A 13119-nucleotide genomic window follows, 5' to 3' on the forward strand; every position below is an offset into this window, starting at 1 on the left:
CCCACTCTAGACAGCAAGAGGGGTGCCAGAACCCCAAAGATGCCCCTAAAGCAGCTCAGCCACCTGTCAGTGGAGAGCTTAGGGTGTGGTTCTGGGTACTGACAGCTGTCAGTAGCCTCTGCTGGGTGCTAGCCTTCCTGGCAGCACTGTACTTGGCCTGGGAGGCAGACCCCAAGGCCAATAGCAAAGTAGGCCCCCTGACCCTGTTGGTCATGGTGGGGTTGCTCAAGTGTTGGGTGACCTCTTTGGGTAAGCTAGGTCTTGCCCTAGCAAAGTTAGGAGTAGGGGAGGTGGGCACCTCACTACCCAAGTTGGCAGAGAGAGAGGAGGAAGACCCCCCTAGAGGGAAGTTTCAGTTTGGGTTGGGTCCTTTTACTGTTGGGATGGCTTCACTACCCAGAGGGAGTGACCCTGACAGGAGGATATAAGGCAGAGTAGGCCCTGCAAAGGGACAGCCAGTTTTCTTCACTGTCTTCCTCGCCTAACAAGCCAGGAAGACTCTCCCAGGGTTGGGCTGAGTCTCCTGGGCGTGTGGGCTGGGGGGGGGTTGTGTGAGAAACTGGGGCTGATTGCAGAGGCCCCCTAACTTTTTGCCCCCATTTTCCACTTTATGCTGGTGTTTTCCTGACTCTGATGGTGCCCTGGGTACTGCTAACCACTCCCAGGGCCTGTGCTCTGTGTAAAATGGATTTGCAAATTAGGCTAATTATAATTGGCTAAGTTAACCTACCTATAAGTCCCTAGTATATGGTAGGGCATGTAGGTTTAGGGACCACAGCATAGGTGGTGCACACCTAGGTGCATTGCTGAGGTGCCCAGTGTCATTTTAAAAGCAAGCCTGCCTTGCTGGCTGCTTTTAAATTAAAGTTATATGCAAATTCGACTTTGGAATTAAAGGTACTTCCAAAGTTTTAAACTACCTTATTTTTACATATAAGTCACCCCTAAGGTGTGCCCTATGTGCCCCTAGGGCTGGGTGCCATGTAACTATAAGCAGGGACTTTATAAAAATAGATTTATAAGCCCTGGTGAGGTAAAAACAGCCAAATTCGTTTTTCCCTCATTGAAGTAAATGGCCTTCATAGGCTAGAATGGGCAGACTTTATTTTAAATTTTAAAGTCTCCTTAAATGTTACATACCAAGAATTTGGTATCAAATTGATTGTTATAATAAATCCCACAACTTCCAGTTGTTGGATTTAATATAACTAGTGCAGGTAAAAAGTTTAGACTTTACCTAAAAAGTTGCCAATTTCAGCTCTGCATTGTTTTTGCTGCTGTGCTCTGATTGGCCAGCCTGCAGCAGCTTCTGCCAGGCTACTTTAATGAGGTGTGAAGTGGCCTGACTTCACACAAAGGAATGTGCTTGGGGGAGAGAATCTCCCCTCAGCAGATGGTGAGGCAGGAAGGGGGAGGGCTGCCAAACTGGTCTTCAAAGGCAAAGAAGGACATCTGGAGCACCCAGCAACACCCCCACATCCTGCAACCCCAGACAGCTAGGTGCCCCCTTGATTAGATTAGGAGAGGGCAGGAGAGGGGTGTGTTTATGATTTTTAGCCACACCAGTGGGTGGGCTCAGCCAGATCTCTCCTCCAAAAATCAGATTCATCCATTTTGGATTTTTAGAGACTATTGCCTTCTGGGATGGATTTTTGCCACACTTCCCAGGAAGTGGTCATCACAGGGGGACGACCCTGTCCCTGATTGGAGGACCAGGGCCCCCCTGCTTTTCACCCAGGAGCAAGGATAAAACTGGCAGACCTGCACCCACGCCTCAGATCCCCACCAAATTTCAAGAAGAAAGAACTACAAGGAGAAGAAGGACTGCCCTGCTGGACCCCTGGCCTGCACCTGGACCCTGCACTCAGAAAGACTGCACCAGCTGCACAGTTGGGCTTCACCACAAGAAGGACTTTGCCTGGCTTCCACTGGTTCGAGGAGGGACTCCCTGTTTGCTACAGGTGAAAAATTGCTATCCAGAGTCCCCTGCACCAACTCCTGAAAAAGTGACCAGCTGACCACTGTCCAGTGGCCAAAAAGGAGTTTGCGCCAGGTGTATTCTGGGAGTTGAAGTCCGCACTTCCCAAGGACCATCACAGAACTTCTGGACCCTTGGGGTGAGCTGTGGACCCCAAAAGAACCTTAAAAGAACATCTGGGTGAAGCCCCAGAAGTTTGGAGAAGATTGGAGAATTTTTAGAAAAAAGCTCCATAAAGTGACCGACCCGACGCGGAAATTCTAGCCGGCTTGCCTCAACCGCGACCCGGCCTGACTTCGTGGTTCGTCCCGGTAAAGAAAAACATCCGAAAAAGAGACTAAGTCCGAACGTAAAAAGTTGACCGGGACCTTCCAGCCATCGTATCCGAGAAGGGCTCCACGGACGTCGGATCAAGATCCAGGTTTACCCCGGTCGAAGGATTTTCATCTCGAAAAAACGACTAAGTCCGAAGGTAAAAATCACCACCGAGGAAACCGACTTCGCGTATCCGGACAAGGGCTCCAGGAGGTCGGATCCAACTGGCAGGTTCGTCCCGGGGAAGAAAAACATCAAAAAAGAGACTAAGTCAGAAGGTAACTTTTTAACCGAGGCCTCCCGCGACTTGTAGCCGAGCAGGGCTCCATCGCGGTCGGCCTGAAAGTTTGACTTTGCCCCGGTCCTGGTGCAAACAGATGACCCGATTGGCGCTTTTTGTTTCTAAGCGCTAGAAAATAATAATACTTTAAAAATTCATATCTCCGGTTCCCCTGAACCGATTTTAATCGTTTTTGTGTCATTTTAAAGATAAAAATATAAGCTATTTTTATAAATTGGTTTTGGATTTTTAAACTGTTTCCTGTGTTTTATTTAATTACTGTTTTGTGATATTTGAATGCTTTACACTTTGTCTCCTAAGTTAAGCCTTGACGCTCGATGCCAAGCTACCAAGGGTAGAGCTGGGATTAATTTACTGAGACCTAACTGTACTTTTGTGGAGGTTTGTGGCTTGTTGCTAGGTGTAGGTACCTACCTGCCCTACCAATAACCCATTTTCCAACAGCGCTGGAAAATGCGCTCTCTTGGTACTGCAGACAAAGGATCACCGCTGCAGCCCGGGCTTTTAACTTTGCCTCCAGCGCTCTTAAAAGTGCTTTCCTTCTGCCCAAGGACACAGCCGCAGCCCGGGTCGGAAAAATCACCACATCGCTTTGAAACGCGCTTTATTTTTGCCCCCCGAATCACCGCCGCAGCCCGGGTTACTGGGCTCTCATTAGTGCAAGGTCCGCGCTAAGCTAAGTGCCCCCGGGGCACGAAGATACCTCAATTGGAGCCGGCACGCTCCTAGCGGTGCCCCCGGGGCACGGTCCGCTCCTAGGAGCGCCCCCGGGGCACCAGTCGCCTCCTCTCTTCCTGGAAGTGTACCGGCGGCCGGGAACAGCTCCCAAACACTCGCGCACCACTTCAGGTGCACGCGAGTGCCTCCTCAGGCCCCCGGAGGGGTCGAAGCTCACCAGACACAACTTGCAGGACGCGGGGAAGGTGCGGGGTGCGCCCCTTCTTCGGACTCTGCCCAAGGAGCAGGACACTGCTGTATTTTGGCAGTTTTTCCTTCACGCCGGCATCGGGAAGGGAGACCTCACCGGAGGTCCCTTCTCATTTTTAGCCTGCAATTGTTGCTGGGCTACGCCCGGCCCCCACCCCACGGACAGGGTGTGAGGAGGCCGAGGCAGGCCCCCCACCACGAGGTAGGCCCCCGCTTTGCGCACAGGAGCGCCGGGGGCCCCTGTGTTCGTCGTTAGGCACTGGAAGTGCCTCCTCTACCAAAATCCAGGTACTCCTTAGGAAATCTAGGCTCTGGGAGCCTAATACAGACTTGTAGGTGCTTACTATTTCCTACCTGGTGACTGGTTGTACATTTATGTGCTAATATTCCTTTTATGGGCATGTCTGGCTGATATGTATTTATGTGACTTGTGGTATATTTTCTAATGTTCCTTCGATGGGTATTTAGGAATTGTTCATGACAAGTGCATATACCTTTTACTATAATTCCTGACTACTGCTTATGTTGCAGAATCCTGAGTACTTACGTGTTCTAATGTGACAACTGCATATTCCTGAAGAGTATTAGTAACTTGTGTAACCTTCTGACAACTGCTAAGGTAGCAGGGTATTATTCACATGTAATGTTGGTCTAATTATGTTTTGTGCAATACAGATTATTTTTACATAGTTCAGTGTTGTGTCTACTTTGTGGTGTACATTTTTCGTCACGTGTGTTGTGTGTTGTGCTAAGGCTTTACACATTGCCTCCAGGTTAAGCCTGACTGCTCGTGCCAAGCTACCAAGGGGGTGAGCAGGGGTTATCTTGGACGTGTAACTCCCTAGCCCTGACTAGAGTGGGTAAGTTCTGCCTGGCTGAGGTGCATACCCTAGCCAACCTGAAACCCCAGTTCTAACACCACCCTTATTGGTCCTAAGTGGGATTATGCTGGTTAAGAGCTTTGGCATATGAAGGGTGTTTTCTTTTTTTTTCTCTTTTATTGTAACTTGCTGCAACAATTTTAATTCATCATGCAATAAAGATTCATTCAGTCTGCAGTTGCTAAAATACAAACTATTTTAAATACTCTAGGTCTCAAAAATCTAGACTCTGCTGGCACAATTGAAAGAGTTGTGCGATCTATCTCTCTAACAGCTCAGTGACTGAATAGGAAAATGAACACAGAACCATTTCGTATAATAATATCAGGACAAAGGGGGGAAAACAACTCACATTTGCAAACTGGTGCAATGCTTGTCTATAAGGACAATGAGCTGATATGCCTGTAGCAAACAATAGGAACCCTGTAGGATAATTGAAGAGAGCTGGACCGGCATTGGAGATTGAATCATGCAGTGTTCTTCATCCAGAAAAGGCTATGGATAGAAGCTTAACTATGTGGAAAATCCAATTTAAAAAAAGAACTGAAAAGCCAAGCGTCAAAAAAAGGCTGCGGATTCCGTCGTACACCGGCCGACAGATTGCCCATCACACCTGGATGCTTCGATGACAGCTGTTTTATGAGCATTGCCGTGTCAGGCATGTTAATTCCAGAGGCGTTCAGAGGTGTGTGACCCAGGGCTGTTCTTGTACGTCGGCTGTCACTACATTCAGATGTAGGCCAGAGTGTGACTCATCTACAAAGGCAGAAAATTGCGACTAGTACTAGAAGGGTTAACAGAGCAGAGCGAACAAGAATACAGAAAAGTGCTGCAGGCACAAGCCATGGGGGCAGTACAGCGACTCATTAGGAGTCTTCAGTGAATCTTAAACTCATCTAGCATGGTTTCTAGCAGCTGATTTTTTTACTCCCATCAGAAGGTGAAAGAGGATCTAAGTTAAAAGGTTAGAAACATGGTTTATTATTGGAAAAAAGCAACTCAAAGGCCAACTAGTAGAAAAGAATCAAGCTGTTTCTCGCAGCTGTGACTCAACACCAGTTCTGCTTTAATAATGTCTTCTTTTGATCTTTGCAATGAAAAAAAAACAGGCAAACTTTGTGTTAAAACTTTGCATTTTTGCTGCTTGGTGATCTTTAAAAGAGAAAATAGGCATGAATGTTAGTTAGAATAACCTTGAGTAGAAGCTAAAAAATTATTTGGCGAGCGGGACTTGTTGCTCGCTTCTGGTGTGAGATGTGAGTGTGAGATCTGGTGTCAGGACTTCAAAGCATCTATGCTTCCCAGGTGAAAACACTCGCTATCACTAAATGATAACACCACTTCATAATTTTAATGTCACACACATTATGTTAAGTACTACAAAAATAAATATTTCAAGTGTATTTACTTGCGTATTTGATGTCACATTACTAAAGCAAGCTGCCACCAAATCAGCGGTCTCCTGGCACTGAAAATCTACTGATATTTTTTTGATAATTTTTTTAAATGGCCATTTTTACCCTATTTGTTATCAAGCACGATTTCTGCTTAAAATGAAATACCTAAAATATCACTTAATATGATTAAAAAATATGTGGCAATGACGTATGGGAGACAGTAAGAACGAAGATAATAAGAAATACGGAGACGGTGGAGAATCTACAGCAATGCATTTTGTATTAAGTGCAAATCTAGATGATGACGTACTAGTTTGCTTTCACATCAATACGCAATGATAAGGCATTCACCAATTACCACCACAATGAGGGACGGAGGCACTACTTCATCTGCCCCACGGCCTTAGGTACCTACACTTGGTCAAGGGCCAGATGTGTCAAGATTCTATTCGCAAAAAGTGGATGCAATTTGAGACCTGACTTTTTGCAAATGGAATCAAATTTTACAAACCAACCTATGTACTATTATTTCGATTTGCGACCCCCAGTCATTAACAGCAATATTAGCGATGATAGCTTGCAGGGGACAGCCAACCCCCATCCCTGTGATTGCATTCCAAAACACAAAACGTTTGTGTTTATTGATTAGGCCATTTTCCTTGAAGGAACTGATGCTGCTTTAAAAATTTAAAAGAAAATATTTTTCGGTTTCGAAAACTTCGGTGGAATCAGGGAGTGGTGCCCTGAACTATTGCCTTCTCTCTCTAAGGCTTTTGACCATATGGCATAGGGGACAAAATACCCCTTTTTACCCGCCGCCCATTTGAACAGCACTTCAATATAAGTCATAAAATCCATTCCATGAGTTTCCTACTCACAAAGTTGGTTTTACATATTACACAAATGGATTTTGTAGCTGAGAACCCAATGAAAACAATTTTGCTCATCTGGCCCGGAGTGTTATCCTGCAGAAGTGAATCATTCACCCAAGTCACAGCACATGCCACCATCCATTGTGTACAGTACATAAGTGACCGTATTGTGATGTATTTCCCATTAGAAACCATTTCACCTTGGTTGTGGAGTGCAGAGGAGGTAGTCAAGCCTACCATCACAGTGGGCAAAGGGGTCCTCCAGTTTCTATCCTACTTATTGACCACGATGTTGGCGATGCTGCTGTGCAGCCCTCCTCTTCCCAACACCACTTGCTTAATGGGAAGAGCACAATCTGTTGCCTGGAGTCTGAGCAGGAAAGAGTTTCATTTCAAACTAGATAGTGAAAACCTCAATCTTGATTTTAAGTGTTTCTTTGAATTAAGCGTGACAAATGAGTCATTATGCTAGCAAAATCGCATATAATTCCAATTTTTTCAATTACACGTATTTAACATGATCCCGCCAACTTCATTTTCCCACTAACTCATTATTGTGTGATTTCCACCAAGGGATCTTAGTCTGAATAGAAAATGACTTGCAGGCATTATTAAAATGATGAGTGCCACTTAACTACTAATGCAATGTCAAAAGAGACGTTTGTACATCAGGTATGCACTTGCATACACCTTTCACTCAGACAACCAATGAAAAGGATTTTACATACTACTTGTAATTATCTTTAAAGTACATTGTCTTATGTGAGGAACATATTTTGAAATTTTGTTCACTCCTGATTTTAATGCTCCTTTTTTATTGCAGTATAAGTTCCTCATTTCCTATATATTTTGACATTTTATCATTCACTCTTTTGTTGTCTTGTTCTCCTACTGGCCAATTGTATTAGAAATAGAAATTCTATAACTTAAAATCAGATTGAACTAGGGGGCTGATTAAGAGTTTGGGTGACGGAAACACCCGTCTGCCAAACTCCCAAAGTGGTGGTTGCCGCCATGCGGTTGACCTCCATGCCGGCCCTATTACGAGTTTCCAAATAGGGCGACCGTCTGCCATTCAGCCCAGTGGGAAAGGGTGGCAGTATTGTCGCCAGCTCATAATAGAGCCGGCAGCAATGCTGCGACACACAGGGTGCACCCTCGAAATGCGCACTGTCTGCATAGCAGATAGTGTGCATTTCAAGGGTGCTGGAAGAGGGAACCCTGCACTGCCGATGCCACTGGCACGGGTAGTACAGGGCCCCCCCGTACCCCCCTGCACCTGTTCTCTGCCAGCCTTTTCATGGCAGTGGTACCACCATGAAAAGGCTGCCAGAGAACAAGTTTGTGATCAGAAGGGCGGTCCTAACTTCAGCACTGCCCTGATTGTTTGCAACCTGCACCGACATCAGCCTGTGGGATCTGAGATCCTGGTTGGGATGACAGGAGCTGCCAACCTCGTAATGTGGCGGTCAGACCGCCACAGCTGCATCGGTCAGACCGCCACAGCTGCATCGGTCAGACAGCCACAGCTGCATCGGTCAGACAGCCACCGAGTGGCTGTCGGTCTTCGGACCGCCAGCCTCATATTCTCACCCTAAAGCAAAATATTTTTGCTTCATGTTGTGTCATTGCAGAAGGAAGTGTTCCCAAAACATATTTTGGGTTATATTACATAAAGTGAGCACTGGGGCACTAACAGAAAACCAGGGCCAATGGATTCAGAGGATTTTGTGAGCACAGCATTTTACATAAAATTATGGATTATCACAAAGGTTAACTGGTCTTCTTTTAGGTGCTTATTACTGTATTTGGTTGTTACAATGTTACTGAGGAAGTGCTACCTTTGCCTTCAAACTTCAAAATAATTCAATGATACGATCATAAATTGGCCATCTTGCACTGCATACTTTTCCTTTTGTTTCCACAAAATGTAGTCCAAGTGCCTCATAATTTGATCATCCCTGTTGCATAAATCCAGAGGCCACGGATGGCTTGTGAAACTAGGAGGGTGTGGGCAGGACTCCATAGCCCTGTGACGCTGTCAGCAGTGATAAGGAGGCAGTTGGAGGTGGTCTAATTGTGCTTATAGCACTTTCTACCTCCCTGCAACGTGAGGCACCTTGTGAGACAAGGAGGATCTGTGCAGGACTCCATAGACCAGCAGTGAAGAGAAGTCAGATCGAGGCAGTCTTATTACTCTTATAGTGCATTTTACCACCCTGTAGCATGGGACGCCGTGTGAGACACGAAGGGTCTGAGCAGGACTTCATAGCCCAGAGATCCATTTAGTAGTGTGAAGGAGCCAAGTCGAGGCGGGCTTATAGCGCTTATGCTATGTTTTACCTCCCAACAGAGTGGGATGCCATGAAGGGAGGTCTGGGCAGTTGTCCATAGCTCATTACCCTTTCAGCAGTGAGAAAGAGCCAGGTGGATGCAGGAGCAAATAGCTTGTAGCGTGCTTTATCTCTCCACAGCGCAGGATGCCTACTGAGGCCTGTAGTTTCTGGACAGGACTCCATAGCCCAGCGAGAGGTTCAGCAGTCACGAAGGGCCAGGTAGAAGTAGACTCATAGAGCTTATAGTGTGTTTTACCTCCTCACAGATTGGGACATGTGCAGGGCATACCCGGCTTGTGCTCGGGTGAAAACCTGGCCAAAATGGGCCCATCTGAGCCCGTCTAAGCCAGACGAGGCTAGGCAGGGTAACCCCTCTTTCATTTTTTTTAGCAAATTTTCTGGGGTATTGAACATGGTAAATCATAAATCTAAGGGTAATATATGTGTCTTATCACTACCACCGATACCTTTCTTGCATGTGTGGTTGGGGTGGTTGCCAGGGCGATGAGTAAGAGGAAAGGAGGCTCTCCTCTGGCAGTCACTTTATGCTCAAGCCGTCCTCACCCTCATTGCACACTGGAACAATACTGAGTTAAAAGATGCTTTTGCTCAGACTTGTTTACCATCTAATCTTACTTCTCTTCCTTGGTCACCACCCATTGAAACAGTGGTGAAAAGTCAAAGGGTAGACAGTTCAGTTGCCCAAATTCCAAGACAGGGGAGTGAATACCTGTGATGATTTTCCTATTTCCACTTAATTTGACATGTGCATGGTGAACGAGGTCTGTGCTAGGAAAGGCTCTGAAATAAAAGAGCTGCTCCCCAAAGCAAGGCTGAAAAACATTGAATCAATGATACATGACCTTTGCAAAGATGTGAATGCCTTTTCTAATGACTGTCCTCGGGATTCACGGTTGCCCAGAGATGACAACCAAATTCCAAATATGTGTGTACCTTCTCCAATTGTTGTTCCGTCTGTGACACTAGAAACTCTTGTGCAAATGTTCCTGGTTCAACAAATGTAAACCTAATTGTTTCTACACCTGTTCATTTTGAAGGTTACGGTAATGCTCCCCAGCACGAGTCTACTTTTATGCATTGTTTTGGAACTAATGCCAGCAAGCTTCTGGTTTTAAATCTTCTGCCCAATATGTGCCCGTATGTTCACATTCTCACCAAAAGTAGGTGAAAAGGGGAAACAATTGAAATACAACGTTGTTCATTGGTAGTCCAAGAACTTGTATTTTAGTATTTGTGACTCTGGTCATATATTGTTAATCAGAAGAGTCTCTCGTGTGAGGCCCTCGTGTAAGTAAATGGAGGCTGACTTCATGGTTATTAATTCACGGAGGCTATTTGTTTGCAAATAATTGGCCCAATCTAGGCACCTTAGCAAGGACAATTGCTGCTTGTTATCTTTTTCCACAGGCCTATTTTTATAGTCCTCAAAGCAATACACAATGGCCAATGAAAGTTCTAACTCTGGCTCATTCTGCCAAGTTTGATATCAACCTTCAAAACAGATTTGCACCATTAATGAGTTTTGATAATTTAGCCTGTCTAGATTTTGTATCATTTGATGCCATTCCTTTGACAAGTCTTGAGTCTACAATCACGAATAGTGTATCTACCTTAGTTAAGGGGCCAATTGTTTCACCCTCCACCTTGAGTATTTTAAGCTGTAACATAGCAGGCCAATAAAGCCAAACTGAATCTTACTGAGTGGATTGGCTTTACTTTCTCATATGCTATAATTTATTTCAAGAACATGGGCTGTGTCAACGCTACTTTGTAATAGATATAAATGTTACTCTATTTTTGCTACCTGATCCAGTTCAGGGAGAGCTAAGGGTGTTTTAGGAACATAGTTTAAGTTAGCATTGAAAGTTACGATACACTTCTCCATATTTGCTGTTGGTACATTCAGGAGTTCCAGGTTGAAGTTACAGAAAATTTCATTTCTTTCCCTCATAAAGTTTTGTAATTATGATTTTTCCCATTCTAATATTCAGAACTATCAATTATTGTTTAATTTTGCCAAGTTAAAGACTGGACTCTCCATTTATGATGAGCAGAACTCATACCTTAGTGAAGGCTCGATTTTTGACACTTTTGACTCCAGAGGCTCAAACTTCTTAATTTAATCTGTGAGCGAGATTTGGCAAATATTTATGACTGTAGTAGCAGCCACCACATTCCCACAGGTCAGGGTTGCAAATGTTACTCAGTGACATGTTTTTAGAGCCCCTAGTTTAAAGTTAATATGATCTATTTGAGCTTTGTTTGGGAGAAAGCACCACTAACAACCTTATAGTAGATTTATGTGTACCTTCACGTTGTGGTGTTATTTCACTCCTATTAAATCCAGCCCATAAAACCAGCCAGGTGGTTTGATTCAAATTGTGTGGTTGCAAGAAGGCAGGAATGGGCAGCTGTGAAATCTATACCAAGGAATATTGCTAATATTTCTGTTTATCGTGCATTGTATAAGGAATGAATACAGATCAGAACTCCCAAAGCGAAAATGGCAACAGTTGATGTTAGCATGTGAATTCAAGACTACAAAAGTGTTTTGGAGTACTGTAAGAACTACTATTAGAGTGAGTATTAATATTCTAGCCAGTCTAAGAGCTCATTTACCTTCAGCACAGTGGGTTTGTCATTTCTCACATATCTACTAAGCTAACATCAGTACAGATGCCAGGCTGATGGAGCATCACATCCTGATGTTGAAAAACGTTTATATACATCGAGCTTTATGAGGTTGATTGAGCACTGAAAGAGAGTCCCTTGGTTATGCACCAGACCCTGGTGGGGCATCGATGTGTGTATTTAAGTGTAATATTGATTAATGGACTCACATACTCACAAACATTTTTAATACATTTTCTCATAAACGTATTTCCAGATCTTGGCCCCTGTCAACTATAGCACCTACTTTAAAAATGGAGACAGTAACAATATTGTTGCTGTAGGCCTACTTCTCTCATTGTCTCGAAAATTAAAGTTCCGGGCAAGGTTATTTTTAATAGGATCAGATAGTAGAGTGAGGAGGATATTGTTAACCGTTGACATTGTGAGTTTGTGAAGGGCTAGCCACTTTGGAACAATGCCTGAACCGACCCTTGATTCTGAGTAAATACATTAAAAGTGAAGCACTGTCCCCTGTATCTGGCCTTCATGGACCTCACTTGTGCATTTGATCGTGTCAACTGAGGAAAACTTTGGACAATCCTTTTACAGCTATGACTGGATCACACTTTGGTGTAGGGGAGGATGGATTCCCTGTCGAGTTTTACAAATGGATGAAGACCAAGATTGTGGCCTCCCTTAATGCAGCATAGAAGGAAGCCAAACCGACAGGTCCCCTAGGGTCTCATCCCAACAGGGCTCTCATAACTGTCTTCCCCAAGCCAGGGAAGGATTCCCTCCTTTGTGGTAGCTAGAGGCCCATCCTTCTCCTCAACTGAGATATCACAATACTGGCTGAGATCCTAGCAGCCCACTTCAAACAGATTATCTCCGTACTTGTACACCACACAGTGGGGTTTGTCCCAGGAAGATTATTTTGGAACCACCTCCACATGCTGGCCCACTCCCTGTGGCTAGCAAAAGACCTACTCGACACTGAGAAGATCTTTGACCGAATAGACTGGGGCTATTGTTTTGCAACTCTACAAAACTTCAGACTCAGCGACACCTTCATTGCCAAGGTCAAATGGCAATGTGAGTTTTCCTCTGCACAGGTTAACTGTGGAGGCTTTATGTCAGACTCCTTTCTTGTCAACTGGGGGACATGGTAGGGTTACCACTGTCCTCTCCACTCTTCCTTCTGGCCCTAGAAACCCTAGCTGCAGCATTGTGCTAATTGAGGGAGATCGTGGGTTTCCCCATACCGGAAGGTCCTTTGGCTATATACCTGTATACAGATGACATGCTTCTAATGCTCACTGCCCTCCCCTCCCCACGTCCCTCCCGAACCAACTGGAAATCATTTCGGATTTTGCGGTGATAGCCACATATAGGGTCAGTTGAGGAAAGAGTAAGGCACTAACAGTATCATCGAAAACAACCAAAGCAGGCATCAGAGATTAGCAATTCCAGTGGAAACC

This window comes from Pleurodeles waltl, chromosome 5, assembly GCF_031143425.1.
Source record: "Pleurodeles waltl isolate 20211129_DDA chromosome 5, aPleWal1.hap1.20221129, whole genome shotgun sequence".
NCBI classification, from domain to species: Eukaryota; Metazoa; Chordata; class Amphibia; order Caudata; family Salamandridae; genus Pleurodeles; species Pleurodeles waltl.